This window comes from Empidonax traillii, unplaced genomic scaffold, assembly GCF_003031625.1.
Source record: "Empidonax traillii isolate 1590-97213 ecotype Southwest subspecies unplaced genomic scaffold, ASM303162v1 scaffold17:size2698205, whole genome shotgun sequence".
NCBI classification, from domain to species: Eukaryota; Metazoa; Chordata; class Aves; order Passeriformes; family Tyrannidae; genus Empidonax; species Empidonax traillii.
In genome coordinates, this window is record NW_020955210.1 from 1,158,036 (window position 1) to 1,182,953 (window position 24,918).

The following is a 24,918-nucleotide window of genomic DNA, read 5'->3' on the forward strand; positions in this document are numbered from 1 at the left end:
GTTTAGAAAGATGTGTTTTCACCAGTAAAAAGAAGTATCTTGAGTGGAGAGGATTTGTCTTGTGTGATTAGGCCCATTTGGGCGTTACTAAGTGTGGATTTGGAGCAACACAGTGGTAAGAACTGGTCTGTGACCAAAATACGAGGTGCAGGAAGAAGGGTTTTTCAAACTGCCCAGGGTTTACTTTTTGAAGTGTTCTCTGGTAGGACAGACTAATAGTGAAATTTTAGTCTTCTCTGCTAAATATGGCATCTGTAGTGTGTGCATGAATCCCATACATGTCGTATGACTTCCTCTGTAGGACAGAATATGTTGTGGGACTTCCAGAGGCAACACTGAAGACAAAGCCAGGGCCTTTCTGGCTTTGTGGTTTGAATTGCTGAAGTAAACTAAAATGACTCAGGGTGCATTTTTAATGCTCTATGCTTTTCTACATATATTAACATCCATTATACTGTTTGCCTAGAAGGCTCATATTTTAGTCTTTCAGTTATTCACTGTGGTTATACATGAAATACTAGCCTGAGCTAGTAAAAAGGCACACTGGAACAATAGTTATTTTGCAATCAGAATTCTGAATGTAATTCTATGTAATTCTGTCCTAAAGAAAGGAAAAATAAACCAACTGTGTGAAGTCCAGTAGTAAAAGAAACATATCAAAAGAGCCATCTAGCTTTCTCGAGGAGGTACACTGCAGATAAAAGAAGCTGCAGCTCCTTAAGATATTCAGTGAACCAATATTAGCTGTTCCTGAAAAAGCTGTTCCAATATTATGTTTCTGGAATCTCTGTAGCAGCAATATTAACCTGCCAACACAGAGAAGATAGCAATTTAAGCATATTCTTTGCATTCTTTTTGCAAAGACAGTTGCCAATCCATGAGATAGGTTTCCACAAAATTTTCATTTGCTGTTTTGTTATTTTCAAAAAATCTTTATAAAAATTATTTAAGATATTTAAAGATATTGTATTTAGGGACTATTTTGTTTGGTTGGTGTTTGTTCATGCTCTTCAGGAATCTAAAACAGCTCAGTGAGCACGACATGGCAGCAGAGCTGTTCTTTCCCTATCTCTTGCTCTTAATTATTTTTATAACCACTGAGTTAATGCCCGTTAATAAACCTCAGCTACTACATCGACCACTTGCAGCCGTTTAGGCCTGACTCCTGAAACAGAATACATGTTTACTATAGCTTTCCTGCTTCATTCTAAAGCTCCTTCAAAACTCTGGAGGGGCCGTTCTCCCTCTATGAGACTTCAGTGTCGTTTAAATACAGTCTCTATGACCTTTCCAGTTGTCTTAAATGTTCCTGTCTTAGACAATGAGTGAAAAAGGAACATCGATCCATAAATTCCAGAGATGAACAGCTCATAGGAATGTGCTGGCCATTAGCTAACACTTACCACACCATGGTCTGGACTGTACACCACCACCTACAGGCAGAAGGGAAAGATAGTGGAGCAGATAAACCAATAGACCTCACGAGTGCTCAGTCCCCAGTCATGCCAGGAGGGAAGTCACAGCCGGCAGCAGTGGCCCCGGTGCAAAGGAAGAAGTATAAAGCCAAGTCGATATGCCTGGTTAACGAGGACGGAGGATCCAGAGCCTGAGATCATTACTGAATCCTTGTCGTATGACCAGCTCCACGATTTGTGGAACGACATTACTTGGCTCCAAAACAAGCTCATTTTGACCTCGCTTGATCCAAGCGAGGAACCTTATGGTGAAGGCCTGCCACTTGATGGCAATGAAGCAAAGTATTTGGGATCCCTGGCTCAGGATGTGGGCATCAAGCAAGTGTTCATGAGGGAGTTGAAACCCTTTTCTCTTTGGGAGCAACTTCTAATAAGTGTGAGAGAGAAGTTTGTTTACAGAGACCTCCTGCAACAGCACCATCATGAAACAGCCTGGAAGACCGTGGAGGAAGGTATCCAATGCCTGAGAGAAATGGCATTGTTAGAGATACTTTTTGAAAAGGATGGGCAACCCCAATGAAGTCAGGTATATGTCACAGATGTAGCGGAGCCTTTCACACCAGGGGCCATCTGTATACACCAGTTTCCTGGCATCACTGCATTTTGAAGAAAGCAGAGAGACAGGGGGGTCTGTAATGAATAAGCTCAGGATGTACAACAGCGTGGTCCATACCCTGCTACAGGCCCATATCTCCACTATAGAGTCATTAGTTGAGAGTCTTAAGGCACTGACAACAGAAGTAAAAGATGAACAGAAAAAGGAAAACAGTTTCCATGTGGCACCAGTGTGAACCAGAGCCTCTGAGGTCAGAGCCAGATGTCCCCCAGCTAGAGAGAGCAAGCAGACTCCATGAACCAAGCTGTGGTACTTCTTAGTCAGCCATGGAGAAGACATGAGATGGTGGGACAGGAAACCTATCCGTGTCCAAGCAGCCTGAGTACAAGAGCTGAAGGAGAGATAAGAAGGGAAATCAGTGAGAGTAAGTGCAGTGCCAGTTTCCCATGAGCAGGGATCTGACCCACTAGAAGGTACCTCCTGAATGTATTCACAGGGAAAGAGCTGTGATGGCCCCAACCAAGCCCTGTGTTAGAGGGGCCCTGCCTCTAGCTAGGTAGAGGCACGGGACAATTGTGTCTATTGGACTGCATGGATCCAACGGGCTGGCACGTCAGACCCACAAGAATACCCGGCTTTGGTTGACACTGGGGCTCAAGGCACATTAATGCCATCAGGACATGGGGGGGCAGAAACTATTCCCATTTCTAGGGTGACAAAAAGCTCTTGAGAATTGACTGTGCTGGAAGCTGAAGTGAATTGGACCAGAAGAGACTGGCAGAAACACCCCACTGTAAGTGGCCCAGACACCCCATGTGTCCTGGGCATTGACTACCTTAGGAATGGGTATTTCAAAGACCCCAAGGGACATAGATGGGTTTTTGGAATAGCTGCTGTGGAGACAGAAGAGGCTAAGCAGTTGAATTGCTTACCTGGCCTCTCAGAGAACCCTTCTGCTGTGGGACTATTGAAGGTTGAGTAACAGCGAGTGCCAATTGCCACTACAATAGTGCATCATTGGCAGTACCGAATGAACCGAGACTCTGTGATCCCCATCCAAGAGATGATCCATGAGCTGGAGAGCCAAGGGTTGATAATCAAGACCCACTCACTGTTCAGCAGCCTCATCTGGCCTGTGTGTAAATCTGATGGAGAATGAAGATTGGCTGTGGACTATTGTGCCCTGAATGAAGTTACCCCACTGCTGAGTGTCGCTGTACCAGATATTCTGGAGCTCCAGTACAAGCTGGAGTCCAAAGCAGCAAGGTGGTACTTCACTACTGACATTGCAAATGCATTCTTCTCCATCCCCTTTGCAGCAGAAGGCAGGCCACAATTTGCTTTCACGTGGAGGGGTGTGCAGGACACATGGAACTGACTGCCCCAGGAGTGGAAACATAGTCCCACTGTCTGCCACAGACTGATCCTGACTGCATTAGAGAAGTGTGAGGCTCCAGAACATCTACAGTATATTGACATCATCATCATATGGGGGAACACAGCAGAGGAGGTTTTTGAGAAAGGAAAGGAAATTATCCAGATAAAAAGCATTGAAACCAAACTTGTATCTCTTTCTCTGAGTAGTGTTATCTCTCAGGCCTTTTCTCTCTCCTCTTACAGAATCATGTAGGCATCTTGCGCTGCTGAAGGAATGCTGCAGCTCCAGCAGTGCTGTCTGGTGCTGAGGAACCTCACAGCATTCAGGCAGTGTCGTCTTTTTTGGCCCATCCTCTGGTCTTCATTCAGGCTGACATGTTTCTTGGTGCCTAACTTGTGCTCTCTGTCCCTTTGCACACTGACCTAGGCTGTCCACTGTTTTTATTTCACTCAGCATTGTACCTGAGTAGCTGTCTATGACAGTAGGAACACTGAATACAGGTGAAAGCAACTGAACACTGAAGGAGTACTATTCTTGCAGAATGGATTCATGGTGTTGCTTATCTTGAAGTAAGCATATAGTGCACCCTTCAAGAGGTCTCACTTCTCAGAGACTAAGCAGAAATATTTCTTGCTACTATATGGAGAAAATAGCAGGAATTACACTATCATCTCTGTCTCTTAGCAGGGACTGCTTATTTTAGCAGACCACTTCCCATGACTAGTGAAAAGGCCTGGTTAGAAGTCTCTCAGGCAAAGGGAAGCAGCCCAGACCTTCATTGCTGCTCTGTCGCACAGGGAACTCAGTCTTTATGCTTTGGAAAAGGAAATACTCTGTTTCACTCCAATGCATAAGATGTAAATGGGTATAGGTGCTTTCTTCTCCTTTCTTCTGTCTTCCCATTTGTGGTCTCATAACAACATGATAGTATAAACAGTGATTTGCATTATAGTGTGTTTTTAACTTCTTTTAGGAACTCTTGCAGATGGTTTTTTGGATGCTCACTAGCATGGGACTTTTTAGCTTTCTCAACCATAGTTTGATCCAGTGCTTGAATGAACTTTAGCAGTTACTGTGCTGAACAATCCGTGTGTTTGATATTAAGTACCTGTATGCTTTAAGTGGATGAATATTTTCCAGACAAATCAGCATGGCCCAGGGTAGGCTTCTGCCAGTCACACTTTGGAAGGCAGAGGGCAATAAAACTGCTCAATTTTGAATTAATGTAAGCTGCTAGTTTGGATTTTCATTTTCAGAGACAAACTTTTGAAAGTGTTCTTTGAAGAGCTCAGCAGCATAGAGCAAAACATTCATTTCTTTATCACATTGGAGAAAAAGTTAGGCAGCTTTTCCATTTCAGATACAGGGATTCAATTATCAGAAACTTGTAAATGCAATTTTAAAAGGGATTTCCTTACTTGGATTTTTTTTTAATGCAATAGAAAAAAAGTAGGACAATTTGGGGACTTTTTATCCAGGCCCATTTTGAACTACAGCTAAGGAAATGATGGCACCTTAATTAGTTGCCCTGCTTCTTGTAGGTCTGTGCAGTTTGAACATGGAAGTTCTGTAAGGCCAGCAGAGCAGGAAACTGGTCCTTCTGTTTTACCTGCATAATTGCTTAGTCAGTTGCAATCAATCAGAGCTGTGTATGTAAAGCCAGGTAATGATGCATCAGCAAAATGCAGCTCAACTTAATTTGCTCTGCTTATATACCAAGTTGTGCTCCGCTTGCATGAGTAGCATTGAATGCACATAGTATCTTTTCACTTTTCTACAGGCCACACAGAATATAAAAACTGTTGAAGACAACAAACATATAGTTTTTCAATATGAAACTACTCTATTATTTAGAGTTAATATTTGCATTAAAATAGAATCGGGTAATGCTACCAATGCACCCTGAAGAAAGAAAGGCAAATCACTCCTGTAGGTGGAGGAGGATAAATCATAGAAATTCTGCTGAACTTAAACTGATATGGTGAGTAAGGAGACAATAGTCTGCAGCGTTAATATGTCACTTATCAATACACACAGTGCAATAAGGGCAGTAAGTTGATGAGTTCCGTGAGGTTACCCCTATTAATACCAGCTGAACATCTACTCTGCAGTGCTGCACCCATCACATGAGAGCTGCCAAGTTGGTTTATGGAGACTGTTAATCATACTACTCAAGGCAAAAGGTCTTTTGGATTGCTGTATTGTGTTTGTGCCAACTTAAAATGATAAGGTAAAAAGTAAGCAGATAATCAGGACTTCCCTTCCTGCAAACCCTGAACAATGCATTAATCCGTTACAGAAGTTCTGTCAACCAGCTGTGTCACTACTGATTTAGTATACTGAACTTTTTCCTCTGCTTCAGAGTGAGCTTTGCCCTGTGCTTAAGTATTATCAAAGGGAAGGCTTAATTCTGCCAGCTGAATCTCATAATACTCTTGCCAGTATTACTTGTGGTGGAAGCACAAGATTCTTAGTAAATGCAGTATTTACTTGTTCCATGTCTTCACCCAGTTCTCCAATTAATATGCAAAATGCTTTCATGTGGTAGCTATCAAGGATAAGGGCTAGAACCTCTTCCTTAACAGAGACATATTTTATTGTCACTCATTTTTATTGGTTAGAAAAATCAGAATTAATGCACAATCTTCCTGAAAAACCTCAGATAATTTACAGTTTGTGTCCTTTGTTAAATGACAAAAAATTACTTTCTTTGAGAAATTTAGGGTATAACACTTAGTAGACTCTCACCACTATCCCAAAGAAATTAATTAACAAAAAATGCTTATCTGTGAAGTCCTGACCGTATATTGTGATTTTCAGAACCCTTACAGTGTTTTGTAGCATATTGGTTGTTCTTGGAGACAGATTTTATTCTAGCTTTTTAAAAGCAAAGTTGGGGGCCACTATCTTTGGTGGCTTTGAACAGTACATTTGACCTTTTTCCTCAACAAAATTAGGAAGCTGAAAGATAAGAAGAAATCTGTAAGGTATAAACCAAATGTATGTGCTAGATGGCAAAAAGTATTTTAAAGACTTGAAATACCCTGTGTTGCGTCATGTTCCTCTCCCTCAATTGTCTGTTTAGCAGATGCTAATAAAAGTAAAATCTGGTAGAAAAATATATTTGCTACAATATTAGTACTCAAGTGGAAGTTTCAGTAGGTACATAATTCAGCTGAAATCAAGTTCTCCATGGTAGTCACATGTGGTAGGCAGGGAAAGCTACGTAAGCTTTCTTTTGTAGTCACAATTATAGACTGACTTAAAATGCCTCTTATTTCTTCCATTGCCACATCTGTAAACAGTGTGTCTACAAAAGCTGTATCTTTCTTTTTTCACTGCTATTCTACATTATTCATAACTTTTATCTGTCATCAAACTTCAGGCTGTATCCCTTTGGGAAGAGATCTAGTGTTTAGCCAAGCTGAAGAATAGTAAAAATGTGATCATTCATAAACAAATTCACTCTTCTGTTGTATGGGCCAGCCCTGTCTCCATCATTACACTGGGAAAGGCACAACTGGAGGCAAAGAACGTCCAGAAAGAGGACATTTATTTTCTTGAAGACAGGGAAATAGACACCAGCTTGACAGTATGTTGGCAGGACTTGTGGAGATGTAAGGGGGAGCAAATATCGACTGTTGCCCAAATCCGTTTCTTTGGAGTTCTGCAGAGCACAGTCTGGGCTCCTGAATAAAGCACCCCCTCCCACCTTCTACTCCCCCAAATATATGGTCAGCAGCTATTATTGCTGCTTCTTATCTCCAGAACGACTTGGCTAAGTCCTATGAGAGCTAGTTAGTACTTTAAGGACTAGTTAGTACTAGTTAGTACTAAGCTGCTAGCTTCTGGTCTTGTTTATATATTGCTGAGGTGGCTGAAAACTCTGAAGCTTTTCACTCTTCATATTCCTGATGCCTAATTAATGGCCTGCAAGTGTTTGGAACAGTACAGGAGCTCTCTGTGTAAAAATGTTGTCCATGAAAGAGATGCAGAGAAATTTAATTAAAAAAAAAAAAAAAGGAAAAAAAAAAGAAAAAAGAAGAAAGGCCTTTTGCTCTTTCCTGTGTGAGCTACATACATAACTGGAAGTATGTGTGTGCCCTGGTCAATGCACAGCCTTCTTCAGGGAGTCAGAGAGAATACTGACAGCTTCATGCCTAAACATATTACTTACAGGGGAAATATTTAATATGTTCTAATGGAACACCATTGGTCAGAATGACAGATGAATCTGCATTTTAAGCTGTAGATGAATGCTGTAAAGACAGCTCTGCTAATACAAGAGGTTCTTTCTTGTGAGCTGCTGCTGATGTCTCTTTTAGCTTTGAAAACTGACCTGATGGATGTGCAAACAGAACTCCTCTTCACATTTTGGGTACAAAATCAGCAGGATTAGATCAGATCAGCTTTGTAATCAGTATAAATTAACCCAATGATGTGTGATGAAGTCTTTTTGGGAGCACTCAGTGTGATCATCTGTACCATTAGATCTGCAAGACTAGTTGTCTTACACTAAGAGGTGGTAACAAGCAGCTGAGGGCTGAATCTTATAGCAGAAAAAAAGCTGCCTTTGCAGAAGACCATCTTTCCATGGCCAATTGCAGGAGCTCTGAACTGATTCACACACCAACAGGGAAGATTCCTGTTGCATTTTCTGTGCATGATTTTTACAAACGGCAACAGCAAACAATAAAGCTTGATGAATTGTGAAGCTGACTCTGAACTCATAAATGTTACCATCAGGAATAACTGAATGCTTCTAGATGTCTTGTAAAAATCCAGTGCAGTACAGTTAGTTTCCAGCCCTATTTCTCTCACTCCTTTTTCTCTCCAGAGTCTTTCTGGAAAGAGTCTACAGAGCCTGACTGCCTCTGTTTCCTTATTTAACTTACAATGATGCTGCCAGCATTAATTGCATAATAGCTACAATGAGTTTTGTAGAGGTGAGATGTGGAGAAGGCATAAAGCTTTCAAACACAACCTTCTGGTGGTAAAAGTCACCTGGGTGTGGTCTGGGTTATCGGCACTTAACCAGAGATTTCTCCTTCAGTCACTGAGAACTGGAGTGTCCCCATCTCAGAGGAAGTAAAAACGTATGGAGGGAACAGCAAATGAAGTTAAACTATTTTCCAATTGCCAGTGGGAGTTACTCCCTTAGCTAGTAATTCTGAACCTGCTAAGCTTTGCTGGAAATAGGTCTTGGTCTCCGATGACCCTCCTGTTGTGCAAAAATAGGCTTTGTAAGTCCACCTCCACACATGATTAGCGTTTCTTAAATTGACCAATGATCAATGAAAACTGATTAAAAATTACTACTCTTAGCATTACATATTCTGTGGAAACATGTTGGTTTTGGATGGACAAATAGCTCCACTAAAAATAGCTCATGCACTCAGTTACATACGTAACTGTACAGCACTGTGCTGATGACTGAGAATGGCAGCGACTTAATCCAAATTGACCTTCAACTTAACATTATCAGTTTCTACTCTCCTGAAAAGCTTCTTCTGCATGCCAGCATGTGCTTTTTCTGTTTCACCCAGTTATTGCCAAACCCTTCCTGACAAGCAGTACCATGGCACATAGGGGTGCCAGCTTTCTTCTGTCCCAAATTCCCCATAACCATGTGTGGTCCGTAACTGCCAAGGACTCCTCATCAGTTTGTGCAAGTGATCTTTAAAGTCTTCCAAAAGAAAGTACCTGTCAATTGTAGTAGAATGCCTACAGGGAAAAGCAGATTAGGAACAAAAATTCCGTGCTCTTTTCTTCCAATATGTTATGTAAAACATTCTCAGAGTAAAATGCTGCTGAGGTTAAAAACAAACACCTCATGAAGGCTTACATGGTGTTCTGTAAATAACAAAGTCTAAGGCTTCATCTCAGTCTTTGTAGTGGATAAGAAGAATTGTTTTTTCTCCCTGGATCTTGTTCTACCATCTATGTAGTGATAAAACGTTTAAAAACATTCAGCTCTTATTTCAGGGTTATTTCTGTTGTCCTCAGCAGAGGTATAGCAGGCATGACTTTGGCCCCAAAAGTGCTAGTTTTTGTTCCCACTGATGCTTTTTTTTTTCTTTTCATTTTTGTTTCCCTGCTTTTGATTGTGAAGAATTATTTTTCTGGCAGTAGATATCAGATGCAGTAAATGATCCACATTGCTTTTGTGGGGAATAGCAGCTATGTTAATAGCTCTCTTGGCTTCTGAGGCTACAAGTTAGTCACGTGAGTTGCATTTATTCATCATTCTCAGTGCTTAGATACCCTCCATGGAGATTGCAACTATCAGCATGTATAGCTCAAATTTAAGCCCAGGTGCTCACCTTGACCACTGATGTATTCAGATGCTGGCTCTGTTAAACTTCACTAAGAAAAGAGTTGCGGCTTCAGTAATGTTTCTAAGTAAGTTTCAAGAATAAATGGTAAACCAACAGAGCACTGTCTTACCTCTGGTTTTCCTCAGAACAACTATGTCAATAGGCTTGCTAGAAATATTGGTATGAGAAGACTGATCCCAGTGTCTTGATCCTCAGGTGATCTGAAGTTTGGGAACAAGTGTACCTACAAATGTGTGCAGCATAGGGCTGAGAGGGGGGGAATGGCAGGCACAGTGGTCTTGCATTGGTTTGACTTGTTAGGAAGAAGAACAAAAGAAAGAAAATTTCCTTATTTCACGGATTTTTAGATTAAATATAACACTTTGCAAGAATTGTAAGAGATGTGAGAATCAGAAAGGTGATATCTTAGTTCTTTAATCCTCTCTTGCTTGCACCCTGAAAAGAATTCCCAATGATGCTGCCTTTGCAGCTTTTGTACATAATTAGTCATACCAATTCTCATTTACTTTTATGTGACTTAAAGGAAGGACAACATGGACTTGCTTCTTGCACAGCTCCAATTAATAGTAACTGAGTTTTTGCTTGTGCAATCAAAATTTGCCTCCTTTATTTCTGGAAGGAAGGAGGATAAAGTTAAACTGGAGATTTTTGTGGGATACTGAGAACTGGGATTTCGTGAAGTGCCCACATTCCTGTAGCTACTCTTTTCAGCTTTCAGTTATTAAGGACAAAATAACTAAAAACTATTAAAATCAAGGGATTAATGAAATCTGAGGAATATCGAAGCAGTGGTTTATTGCAGTAAGAGAGACTAGCAACCTATTTGGATTCTTCTAAACATTACCACAGCTGCTTACTGGGAGCAAACACTTTCCCCCCGCTGCTGTGTAAAGCAAAGTCCCAACTTTATACAGGAGACAAATTTCATTCCTGAAGTTGTGCATCATGACATAATGAGACATCTTACCAAGCTGGGCTTTTCTGAGGCTTCTCTCTCATAAATCTGCTTTATGAGAGATAAGCTGTGCTTTGTAGGTGCTCTCAAACACTTAAATTTACATTAGGTAAAGAGGCCATGAAAAACACAGCCAAGAAAACCGATTAGCCCATGGGCAAGTCAGCAAGATTGGTATTTGTTAGGAAAGTGGGTGTGCTGGGCAAACACTGGTAATCTGCTAAAACTAATCATTACATGCTTCATTTGAGAGAGATAATTTTGCTTCATAGTGTTGCTGCTGCTTATTGCCAAGGAACCTGCACTGTGCAATTATGGCTGTAAGAGGAACAACTTGCCCTTTTATTTCATTAGGGAAAGATAAGATACAGTGGAAACACACTTAGCCATATTATCTGGTGTTTTGCAAAGCCTATATTAGGGAAGAAATATAATAACTTACCTGAAGTGACCCACATTCATTTGCATCTCCCACACTTTTATCTGAATCAGTGCAATCAATATACATTAAGGAAAATCAATGTGTAACCAGTGCAGACAAAATTCTTACTGATACCACTCATTACATGAGGAATGTTTTGTATTGCCAGGTGCCAAAGACTGCAAAAACATCAGGAATATGTGATGTGCAGACTGTCTTTTTAAAATGAGTGAGGAAAAAAAATCTAGCTTTTACACTTTTGTGTAATAAACTCTATATTAATTAACAATGGTATGTATTACTAGTAAAAATGAATCTTTTTGTCAGTAATGCAAACCAAAAAGCATATCCTGTTTACACTTGCAGAGAAAATACTAATTCCTTCCGTGCTGATAAATTACTTATATTTTACCTTGAAAACTTATTTTATGCTTCAAATATTTTTGCTTAAACAGCAAAATAAATACTAATTTTAAAGGCCAAGAATTTCATCACTGAGCCCAGCTAAGAGTCTCTTGACAATTGCTCCAAGTCAGAAAAATATCTAAGATTAAAAAAATAACTAATTTGCTTAATGGTTCTTTGTGGTATAATGAAAAAAGAAAAAAAAATGCATGAAGGACAGTATTACTAGGCCAATCTAAGTGGTTCACCTTGAGCTCCAAAATCTTGTGTATTTCATGAGAAAAGCTTACTGATCAGGTCTTACTTCAAAGGGTCTTTAGTGTAAATGGGTAGGAGAGGCTGTCTGATGATAGCCTTTTTTTAAGCTCTATTATTTGTACATCAATCACACAAAGTTTCTTGATTCTTCAAGCTGCATACAAAAATCTCCATATTGCCAAAACCCCTTTTTTCCCTTGGTGAGAAGAGGGATGTCCCAGATTCATTACCAAGCAGGAGGTGATGATAACTTCTCAGGGCTCCTCCCCTTGCTCAGCTTGAGGACAGAGCCCTGTTGGGATGTTAATCAGCCCCATAGAGACTCCATCAGTTCAGCCTTAGCAGTTCCTCTGAGAAGTCCTGTAGCTGGGGTTTGTTTAGTAGCCTGGTTAATGACATAGCTGTGACATGGGAGCTGCACCTGCGACTCGAGGTACAATTTGGTCACTCCATCATGGAAAGTCTCCATCAAGATAGGTGTTGCATGGTTGCAAAGAAGAAGTATGCCCCTTCACTCTAAGAATTTAAATACCTCAAAAACACGGGTGTTTTGAAGATAAAATTCAAGTGTCAGATCGATTTTATTTACACATTCTGATACAACATACAGAAGTCACGCGCATCATAGTGAAATCTGTGCTGTGATGCTACAGGGCTCACTGCATTTAGCATGAGGTGTGATATCTCACAAATTACCCCGCCAGCATAACTCATGCCTCAACTGAGCTGAACAAAAGATCAGCTTTTAATGTGTGATGTTACAAACACAGCAGAAACTTAAACAAACTGTTCAATTTTAACAACCATTTGTATACTCTTACATTTATAATGACTTGGGACTTTGATTCAAACTTTGTGTCTGTTTTAAAAATGGGAAACTTTTACAGAAATAGCCATACCTACACAGCAGCAATCTTTAAATTCTAATTGATTTTCCATTTCTGCAATTAGAACTGGTGCTATGTATCTACTGGTGCTGTAGACATGGAAAATGCTTCCTAATGTTTCTTTTCAATTCACATTCTGTTTCAGTTGTATTACTGTAACAGAATGTGAACTGAAAAGAAACACTAAGAAGTATTTTCAATTTACATTTTGTTGTGGTACAGTGTGACTTGTTACATTCCTCATTGCATTAATTGGACATGTGCTGATACAAATACACATCAGTAAGGACAGTCAGTCTGCTTTGTGCTCCGGCCTGGCAGAACTACTGAAGTACCTTTGTAGAGCACTTTTCATTCTAACATCTAAACTTAAGGCAGCAATAAAATAAAGATGAACATGAATTTATATGACTGCTGTGATGTGGAGAACCTTTGTGAACTGAGGTTGTAACAGCCAGCAAAGCTTTGCATTTTCAAGGGTGGACAGTTGTTTAGAATGTTTGTTATATTTTTAGAAGACATGTTGGGTAATCAAGCCTGAAGCCACCCAGGATGGATGGCAATATACAAAGGTACAACTTTGTCTGGAAAGAAAGTAGGATACAGCAGTTTTTCAAAATTTGGCACTGAGATGCTTCCAATAGACTTTTGCTGGAGTCTTCTAGTATCACACAAGAAACAGTTGCTTTTATTATATTATCTACCCCTTTATATTTAGTCCACACAGGATGTGGAGTCTATTTGTGTCTTGAAAAGAAGTTAGACTCATGCTGGATGGATTTATGCTCCCCATTTGGAAAGGCCCAGAACCAGTCCAGGGACTGGTCCAGATGGACAGCATCCCATTTCCCTAGCAATGAGTGCACTCATTGCTAGGGAAACTCTTCAAACATATTTTGATAAAATAGGCATAAATCAAGTTTCACATGAGAGGGAATATCCTTATGGAGACACTGACTTCCCTGCAGTAGTTCTGCAGCTCCCCTCTGGATGCAGTGCAGAGGATTAGGTGGACAGACACACTTGTTCAGTAATAGTAAAAAAAGACACCTTGGAACCTATGTGACCTTCACGAGGGCTCCCGCTTAGCACTGTTCTTCTACTCCATGACACATGCTAGGAACCTGTAAAGATCTGTTTCTTCTCTCAAGTGTGGTTTTGACCTGAAAGTGATACAGCATGGGGAGCCTCATGACCTTCACCTTCTTTTCTAGATCAGGCCAGAGAACATTTTGCTGCTCTTTCCTGTTAATTTCCCCCACATTCAGTAAATTATTCAGAGAATAAGTCATATCACTCTTACCAGTTTTAACAGAAAGGAAATTACGACTGAAGAATAAATTTTTTCATATGTGTAAACTGACTTTCTCTGCAGCCTTTCATTCTTGCCTAACCTTAAAACCTGCTTGCTCCGGGATCTGCAGGTCTGGGAACCACCACAGGTCAAGGAGCTGGGGGACAGCCAGAGGAATGTAAGTTCTGTGTGGCATGATAAACAGTGAAAACAGGTTAAAACCCACAGGGAAAAAAAACCCCAAACAACTACAATTTTCATTCATTCTGTGCTGTCACTAAACCCACTGACAACCTCATTGGTGTGGCTTGTCAGTGGATGGACAGCTGCCAAATCTCTAGCCTGATGTGTGTGTGTATAACTAGGGTTCTTGGCAGTGGCTGAAGGGTGTTTTTCAAGGCTTTTCCTGATTTTTCCAGTCTTGTTTGATGTGAGGACTCGTTACATCTTTAGAAGGGAGGAGGCAACTATTTTTCTCCAGTACATTTAACTGGGAGGGCATACATATGTAACCCACTTCTACTGAGCTTAGAAGAGCACATCTGCACAAATCCAGTGATTGAATCTAGTGCAAAACTGCACAAGGATAGATAGTGATCATCCTTAGGGCAAAGGCATAGTTGGCCCATAAAAGTGTACAGAGTTATTGCAAATACCTGGTAATTAATTCCCCACAAAAGACAGTAATAGCTCAAAGGAGTCCTCACAGGCTATAAGGTAAATAAACTGAGTGTTAATAGCTCCCAGGTAGGTCTGCAGAGCACCACTCAGAGGATATTTTTCAGGAAAGTTTCCATGTGGCTGTCACTCTTTAATAGCCCCTGATGGCAGGAAGAATATTTGCCCTGAAAGACTTTGGACTATGAACATGGATGACTTCTTTTTTTGTGTGTTTCACTTTTTGTTTTGAAGGATAGATTCTTTCCTTCAATTTAAAGGTTTTGTGAAGACCAAGAAAATAGAATATTACAGGAAAAAGAAAATGCTAAAACTAGGACAAAACATAAAATATTTTTAGAGACCCAGCATATTTCAAGTCAAGATATGAGTGCATAGTAATGGAGAAAGTACTTCAGTGTGCTGGTGATCAAATATTTAGAGTCCAAGGTTATGTACTTTTCAGTATATATGGGGACAGAGTTCGATCTACTCCTGTGAAAAACCTCTTTCCTCCTTATATAGCTGTTACAAGGACATGGAGTCACAGCAGTCCCTGGTTGCTTCCTCTTAAGGAAGAAAATCCCTAGGAAGGTGTTGTGATCTCTGCCCCAGCCTATGTACCTGGATGATCCATTCTGGTGAGCAACTGTCACAAGGAACGTACCTCACAGCTGTATAAAGGTGACTGTGAAATCATCACAGAATTTTGTCAGGTTTCTAATATACTTATCAGTGCTAATATGAGAGGTTATTAATTCTCTGCCTTTGAAGAATGTACATCTACACTTTACGTTAATCTAAAATCGCAGTAGTTTGATCAAAGTTAGGTGTTTTGCTGGTGCCATCAAGTGGCAAAATGTTGGATTGCAAAACTGCAGTTCATCCGAGTTCAGTCTAATACCTCTTGAACAGCAGCGTTGAGGAAAATAACCCTGGACAAACCTTCTCCAAATATACATATATATATAAAATTATATGAGAAAAATGGACTGAAATACTCATGATGTCATAGTTACTTCAGTTTGATCTGGATTCTAACTAGTGGAAAGGCTAATATTTTTGGGTATTACTAGTTAATAAATATAAGCAACCTGTGAAGCGAACTTAGAGATCCTTGTTGAAGAGATATTTAAACTGAAGTGGCACAATATTGTTTTCTGAATTTCCTTTCCAAGTGTGTTTGCCATCCTTTCTTAACAGCTAATCCCTTTTAACAGAACTTGGCCCTTTGACTTCATATTGTATCTTCACTTCATATCCCCAGAGTGGAATGAATATTCACTTTACTGATATATTCACTAAATTCCCAGTTTCGTTAACAGAAAATTTAAACATATTTAAACACTTTAAACATATTTAACAGACAATTTAAACAGTTCATGATTCATACACACACATCACTTTATTTCTCAGCTGAGTGACATCATAGTATTGTTCAATAGGAAGGCCTCTGCACAAAGAAAAAGCATAAATATATAAAGCTTATGCTCTATTCCCTTAAAAATTTATATGGTTTTGTCTTGATTTTTCAGATGACCCTTAATTTCAGAACTCATAGATGACGAGTTCTGAAAATTATCCTGGGTTTCAAAATCTACGGTTTCGAGATGGGTTTCCAGAAGTGCTGAGCACCCATACCTGAATTTAAAGTTCCTGAGAACACTGAGTACTTCTGCCCATGAAAGCCAGGCTCTCAGAGACCCTCCACCACACACACACACACACACACACACTCACAAACACACACGCACAAACACACCCCTAACACTCATCAGGAGCTGTGGGAATGTGTCAGGTGGGCACACGTTTTAACTTTTGACCCTAGAAGGAGTTATTTTATATCATGGGGATCACTTTCAGCTCCTTTTGATGCCAAAGGGCTCACAGCATATAGCCAAACTGTGTGATGCTTTTCACTGACAAGAATCTGAAGAGAAGACAGCTCCACACCAGAACTCAAAAACAACAGGAAAGGGTGAATGAGAGAGCCCAAAAGATGAAATTGTAGTTGGAAAAATCAGTTATAACTGGTAAGATTTTCCTGGTATTAGAAAAAGCCTTACAGTTCTCACCTGGCTTTGCTAAAGCTGAGTTTCACTCAAAGCATTTAATCAAGTGTCTTTTGCTAAAAGGAATGGGTGGCCTTAATTGCATGGCTGAAGGAGAGGCGTTGGCTGCAAGAAAGGCAGAGAAATGAGCTGAATCAGAAGATATTTGTTTGACTTCTGTGACTAGTTCAGTGGGTTTGAGGGTTATGACACAGTTGAACAAGAATATGCTTATAATACTCTGGCTCTAACCACACATTCATAATGGTTATTGTCTTCCTTCTCTTTCCTCCTTTTACCATGGCATAAATTCTCTTTCCAGCATTAAAATGGAAACCTACTAACCTGGCAATGCCAGTAGTTTTTGCCTAGTTCAGTGCTTGTGAAAATGCATTTTTCACTGCTTCTCTGTTTGATGCATGAGGGTGGCCTGGCTCAATAAGAAACACATTGCATTTTGAAGTCTTTTGGAGCAGTGCTTCTGCAAAGTGAAAGTAGTTGTATCTGCAGGGGGATGTCTTGTTCCTTGTGCTTTGAATCAAGAGGTGGATGACTTTCCATTGGTATCTGTCTGCCCCTCTCAGAAAAGTGTGTGTAATTGTAGTAGATTGGGTATAACTTGGAGAGGGGCCTGGCTGTAGATGGGGTTTGAACCAGAGATCCCTTCCAAACTGACTTTGGCTGTGACTCCACTGCCTGGAAAAAGAAGCTTTCATGAGCTGTTCTTTCAGTGTTCTCCTTGCATCTTGGCATCTTCTGGGTAGCACTGGGCATTGCTTCATTTTATTCTCCTCTTAAAGCCAACTTTGCCAGCTCCTTGCCTGCATGTGTAAAAGCCACATATTAGCTATGCAGAGATGCACTGGAAAATATATTCTTCATTTTTTTCCTAATAGATTTCATACACATCTTACAAAATTATTTAAAAGTTGAAGCACAGGCAATCACACCCCTCTTACCACTAGTTTTAGAACCACAGAATCAGTGACTTCAGTACTTGCCTTATGTACTACACTTTCACAGCCAAAAGTTCTGCACATATATAGAAAATACCAATATCAGCATAATTCAATAATTTAATATATTTAAAAGAACCCTAAATGTGGGATATAATTTAAATACTTTTGTATGGTTCTGATGAAAAAGCCATATTGCTTCCATAAAAAATCAATTAATTCTCACTGTGGATATTTCCTGAAGTTTTATTTAAAAGGTGTATTCCAAACGTATTTATTTAGGCTTCTTATGCTTCCCCTGCTGAAATTTGTGGCACTACTATCACAGGCACAACCACTAAAATACTTCATTTGCGCATCTTGCCTACTTCAGCTTTCTCCTGTATAATCATTTTCAGTAGTGTAAGTTTTTAATTAATTTCTAGCCTGTATCTCTGGTAGGTTCCACTGAGATCAGTGAAACTGTTGCTGTTGCTGTAGCTCTGCTGCTTACCTGTTTTCTGTGTATTACAGAAACTTAGTGTGGAGGAGAGGCTACTCTATTTTGCCCCTACAGTAGCACACCAGCATTGTGGCTGCCTGGGTTCAGGTAGGTCCAACTCTTCTGTCGTAACATTTTACTGTGAGAGTTGCCCAAGACAAACAACATAGGTTTATAAAGTAGTTTGAAAAGCTCTTCTCGCTTTCTGACTGCTACACTGGTTTTCTGAGATAGGACAAGTAGTGGCTGTGACTCATCTACTTTCTCATGAGGTGTTACACCTAAATTGACCAAAAGCTTTCCTTGCTTGCAGTGTGAGAGTAGGAATATAGAGACACAGTCTATATGCCATCTAGGCAATTTCCACCTTGTGGAAAAGGGAAGGCTTGTTTCTGGTCTTCTTTTTCTCTTCAGAATGGGATTCATTTGTATTGATTAGGGGCTCTACACTAGTGTGCCTGGACAACAAATAATCCAAGGGATTGCATATCCAGAAGACAAAAATACATGAGCAATGAAAATTCTTGTTTCATTCTTGCACCTGTCGTATCACTACAGGATCACAGCACCTTGCCATGCTTCTGGGATGGAAGTCCCATTAGTGTCATTTAACAAGCACAAGTGCTGGATTCTCCCCCTGGGATGCAGTAGTCCTGGTTATATGTACAAACTGGGGGATGAAAGGCTGGAGAGCAGCCCTGGGGAAAGAGATTTTGGTGTTTGGGTTGATAAATAAGCAGTGTGCCCTGGCAGATGGAAGAGCCAGCTGTATCCAGGGGTGCATCCAGCACAGCGTAGCGAGCCAATCGAGGGAAGTGACTGTCCCGCTCTACACTGCACTGATGTGGCCCCACCTCGAGCACTGTGTGCTGTTTTGGGTGCCTGAACATAAGAAGAACATCAAACTATTAGAGTGTGTCCAGAGGAGGGTGACCAGGATGGTGAAAGGCCTCGAGGGTGAGACTTACAAGGCGCGGCTGAAGTCTCTTGATTTGTTCAGCTTGAAGAAGTGAAGGCTGAGGGGTGACATCCACACAGTCTGCACCTTCCTCAAGGGGGGCAGAGGAGGGGCAGGTGCTGATCTCCTCTCTCTGGTGATCAATGATAGGACACAACGGAATGGCATGAAGCTGTATCAGGGGACGTTTAGGCTGGATATTAGGAAAAGGTTCTTCACTGTGAGGGTGACCGGTCACTGGAATAGACTCTTCAGGAAAGTGATCGTGGCACTAAGTCTGTTAAGGTCCAAGAAGTGTCTAGACAATGCTCTTAGTCATATAGTTTAGTGTTAGATAGTCCTGTGAGGAGCAGGGAGTTGGACTTGGTGATCCTTATGAGTGTCTTCCAACTTGAGATATTCCATGATCCTTTTACCTAGAGGTTATGTCATGGTAACACAGAGGAGAACAAGGACAGGGAGGTATGTTTCCAGTTTTTGAATCATGTTTTAATTCTTGGATGTTGTAGTCTGCATCTTCCATTCCTGTTCTCCAGGGAAGACTGCAGGACTATCCTTGGACTTCTCTGAGCCCTAAGCAACATGTTCTGCTTCCAAAGTATTTTTTTTATTATTATTTATTATTATTATTATTAGTCATTTGTGTTGTCATGATGAACAAGAAGTTTTGGAACTGGTTTCAGTGGAAGTGGCACCAACCCCACTATATTCTAAAGAAAAAATTGGCTGTGGTAAGAGGCTAGGAAAAGGAGCCTTGACTCCAAGAGCATACCCCAGAGTTCCTCCCCTCAGCTATTGTCTAGACAGATCTCTTCTTTAACAACAGCTTTCTGAAAAAGCTGAGTACTGATTTTTCATTTTTATACCTATGGTATTTGTGGGTGCTGTAAATTAGGCCAGAAGTGAGATCTTCAATGTCAGAAAGGGTGTTTGGGGCAACAGACAACAGTAAATAATTATCAAATGCTGGACAAAAAATAAATATGTAAACTAGGAACTTAAAGTGTTTTCAGCAAAATACTGTGCAGAGATTTGTGAGTACCTCAGTATTTCCACATTAATATTTAGGTATTGTGGAAAGAATAAAAGGTTAAAGTGCCCATTTTAGGAATGCAGATACTTGCACCCCTCTACGTTGCTTTCAAACCTGTTAACTGCCTGGAGCTTTTTGTGGTAAAAGCGCTTCCCTTAAGCATTTTGACTGTGAGAAGTATATGTGTAGCCTACACCAGCCAAAAGTCTATACCACTACTCTAAGGCCTTTATGTCTTTTGTCCTTTAACAAATGTACATGGAGATTCTTGTCTTTGTTCTCTTGTCTTCTGGCAGTTCTGCTCTCCAGAGAAGATTGCGGCAATGAAAGAATTTCCCAAACTCATTATACTGGAAAGAAAAAAAAACCCTTAACCCTCCAAAATATACTTTGATGGCAGCAACAGTGATGGTTACCTGAAATCTTTTAAACAGTGACAACTTGGCTTTATTTTCATGGCTCTAACTTATACAGCTTATTGTGAGTAATGCTATTATTGTGAACTGTCTCTAGGAAAAGTTAGTACAACTCTGATTGGCAATTGTTTAATGAAGGTTGGATCAAGTCTATTATGTTTTGATCTGTGAGAGGAAGAAAGAATGTGATAGATACATGCAGCATGTACATCTTACAGTGTAATTGAGTCCCAGCTGCCAGCATGTAGATACATGCACTGTCCTCCCAGTAAGGGAGGCATATGGACAGCAAATATATGCAACAGAACAGATGGAAGCTTTAGTATCTAATTCCCACTGACTTCAGAATTTCTTATTTATGCCTTCGAAAACTTTTCTTCTCCATCTCTAGAGAGGGGGAAGAAATGTTATTGTTTAGTAGCTGTAATTCACACTGAAAGCAAGCTGTGTCACCCACTTCATATGGATGTGCCAGTGGCTGAGGATACTCAGTACATTTCCATATGTTGGTGTAATTTGAAATCAAGCAGTTTGATGTGTTTTGATGTGTGTTCACCTCACATAGTTTTAGTTTACAGAGTCATAAATATGGACATCAAACTCACAGAAAATTTAGGAATTCTTTTTCTTTTGGGTTGCAAGAATTTTTCAGTCAGAACACATGCACATCCAACCATCTTACTTAGGAGTCAAGTCCAGCAAGGAGCAGGAAGTTGGACTCATGATTGTTATGGGTCCCTTCCAACTTGAGATATTCTGTGGTTCTGAGACTGTGTAAGAGCCAAAGTGAGTGATTTAAATTTGACTTATCTGTCAGGATTTTCTGAAAACCTTATCGTGGAAGTAATGAACTGCTGTGATATGTGATGGGGATGGTCACCCTCGGGGTATTTTACTGGTGTACTGTCTTCACAAAACCAGAGAGAATGATGTTTAGGTGAACCCACAGCCATGTCTGTGTTTTGTCAGCCCTTCCATCACTGAGTGACCCCTATTCTTGTTTAGCTACACCTTATCTGTACTACCATCTGTTTCTGATATTGAGTGTTTCTTTACTGAGGAGTGAAGCAGCTGGACATGGCTGCAGACCAGTAGGAGTACCTTTGTTGACCGCAATGTAACCACAGCACTGCTATCACAGCACAGGCTGTGGTGAATCATGCAGATATTCCAACTTGCTGTGACAGGGCACAGTTTCTCTGCACTGTGCTCCAAACTATGGCATTGCTCTAGGTTTCTGGATGTGTGTTCCTGATGGAGCAAGGTGTATCAGCTAAAGAAATCCTTATTTAAGCAGAAATGCTACTAATTTTTGCTAGCATTGAGCATTACTTTGGAAATGAAGGTAGAGGGTGTTTCTTACTAAGCTTACTAGGCTTACGGTGTGTTTCAGGTGTAAGGTTCCTCTAATTCTGATTTTATCTTACATTGTTTCAAAGGTAGAGTAACATCCCCAAGCACACACCTCCTAAAACATGAGAGGAAATAGGCTCATTATTATGTACCTATCAACATTTCAATGAGCATTGCAATCCTAACATTTGTTTTGAGTGTAAACTTTTACGTAATTTGCAATAATGGCTCCAGAAATTTCTTAGAGTACATTTTGACTCAAAGTGTGGCAAGCCCTAGATATCTAAATAAATCTTAGGAAAATATGTGTGAGAGATCATGATCTACAAGACACAGAAAAGGCTGGTACACTGTGGTTTGTTCCCCCTGGTTTCTTGGCAGTACAGTGTCCTCCTGTCACGTAGTTCCTTCTGTGTGGTTCAGCATCATTGCTGCTGTCTGATTCTGTTCCTTTATCCATTTTGCCAGGGAGCAAAGGACAATATGTTTGTATGGCATGATGAACCAAAATAAGAATGTGATGTGCCATAGGTTATCAGAAAAGTTTTCAGGTTTTTAGTTTTTGATGGAAACCCAAGCATCCATTTCTTAATTTCTGTCTAAACTTTTGTTTCCCCTTTCTGAAAGTAGGCAGGCAGATGCCAAGTCACCTGTGTGGCTGTGATGTTTGTCTTCATTAGGCCAACTCTCACTGGAAACATTCATAAACCATTCCTGCTGAGTGCTATCTATGGGCCACTAAGTTGCAGAACAACCACTTTACCTTAGACATAAAAGAGAAGCATTGTATACAAAGGTCTGATCATCTATTCAACCCAAATAGGACTGAGTTAAACTTACAATATTTTCAATTCTCCTTCTCACAAAGGGCCATTTATAGCTGATATTTATCTAGTGATATTTAAGATCTCAAGGACACACGAAAAAATGTCTCAGCCCAGATATTGTCAAAAGAGGCTATGTTGAACACATTTTTAAAGATTGTATCATGAACAATCCTTAAGAGTCTCAACAATATAGTCAATGATTTAGTAGGGACTATTAGCATTTCTAACTTCCACAATTATAGCTTTATTCTGAATTCTGACAGACAACTTCCATCTTTCCGGCTCCTTTGTTCTGAGTAAAACCCCACACCACTAAACAACTAATTTTCTGGGATTAGAACATCAGTTTGCTAGTGCCTCCTGTATTATTAAAAAGTTACATTTTCCCCTTCATATTTGTTTTGTTGTGGGGAGCTCAAACCAGAGTGTATGAATACAGTGTCTTAAATTGTGAGCTTGTGAAGGGCTCCAGGTTTGATCAGTGGATTTATAACCCAACACATCAAAGGGAGTCTGTTGCCAACAGCTTCCAGAAGGTCTTTGGAAAGAGTGTTCTTACTCACACTGGCATTTTAATCTAGATCAGGAGTCCACTTTTGATGTGAATCTTCCAATGCTCTCTATTTTGCAGTGCCTTGGTCTTCGAGTACATGAACTGGGTTCCTTCTGGATGAAATTATTTGGGAGATGTGCTCCAGAAACTCACCAGGAGGGTACAGCAGCCACAATGGACCCTCAGTCCCTGGAATCACACTAGAGTTAATCAAAGTAAAAATGTATTTTTTCTGCACCTCACATCCTCAGCACCAACTGTATCACTCTACACATCTCCTGTATATGTCCACAATACTTGCCAAGTGGCATAGTTGCTGAGCAACATATTGATTTGGAATTCAGTGATTTTTTTTTTTTAATGGGATTGGCTGAACTTTTTAAAATAACTCTTTCCAATAAACCTACACATATATATAAATATAAATATAAATATAAATATATATATATATATATATATATATAAAATCTTAGTATATCAATGCTGAATCTGACTCTCTGACTACCTGGTCATAGGGTAAAATCCGTAGATATCTTCTTTGTGTGTATATATATATATATATATATATATAACCTAGCATTAAACAAATACATGTATGTCCCTCTGGTTATTCAGGGGCACTGTTTTTCAGTGCAAATATTGGTAACAAATACTTTAGTCCAAGAAGATAATGTAATAAAATTAATGGATGCCTTATTTTTAAAAGCTGAGAAGAATTGTTCTATGTGTTTATTTGTTTGTATTTATGTGACTAGGAAAAAATGCAACATTTTTAAAACATGTGCGATATTGTAAAATATGCTGCCACCTTATTTCCAGGGATGGATTGCTGAGTTCATGTGAATGTGTGTTTACAACAGCAGAAAAATGTAGCTTACTACATGTGTTACAATACAGATTTTCCTGTTCACAGAGAAAAGAATTTTACAACATGGCTATGTTTGTAAACCTTTCATGTTTGCGTTTCAGAGTTGGGGCTAACATAATTGTCACCTGAAAGATGCTTTGCTGTTGCATTCAGATCCTGACATCACAGCCCATTTTGAGCATAATATTTTCTTTTTTGGGGTATCTTGTGTAGCCAACATGATTCCTACCTGTACAATTATTACAGTTTAGATCAGGCCTATTATTCAGTAAACTTTCAAGTCTATCAATAGTTTAAAAAGGGCAGATGGAAATTCACCAAATTCCTGTAATGGAAGGAATACCACAAAAACTTGCCTCAGGACAGAGATGTAAGTGGGAACGCATCAAGACACAGTTTGACAAGTGTGATAATCCAATAATATCAAAGTACTGTGACTGGAATTCAGATGTTGTATATGAGACATTACAAATAATGGAAGAAGTTATCAGTAGAAGTAAACCAGAAAGCTGTCAGAAAGATGGAAACTAAGACCTGATTGTGAAAACAAAGGAGATGAAATATCACATGAAGGAACACTGGAGGATTTGAAGCTCACTCTGGAATCTGTTATGTATGGAAAACCCAGAAATTTAGATTAAAAAAAATTATCAGGAGTACCAAGCAGCAGGGAGGTTCAGCTTTACAGACCTTTGAAAACTGCAGGAATTCTGCCATATGCTGCAGCCTAGCTAATAGTATTACTGAGCCTGCAAAATACAATAAAAACACATTGATTCCTGGAACTTCACCATTACA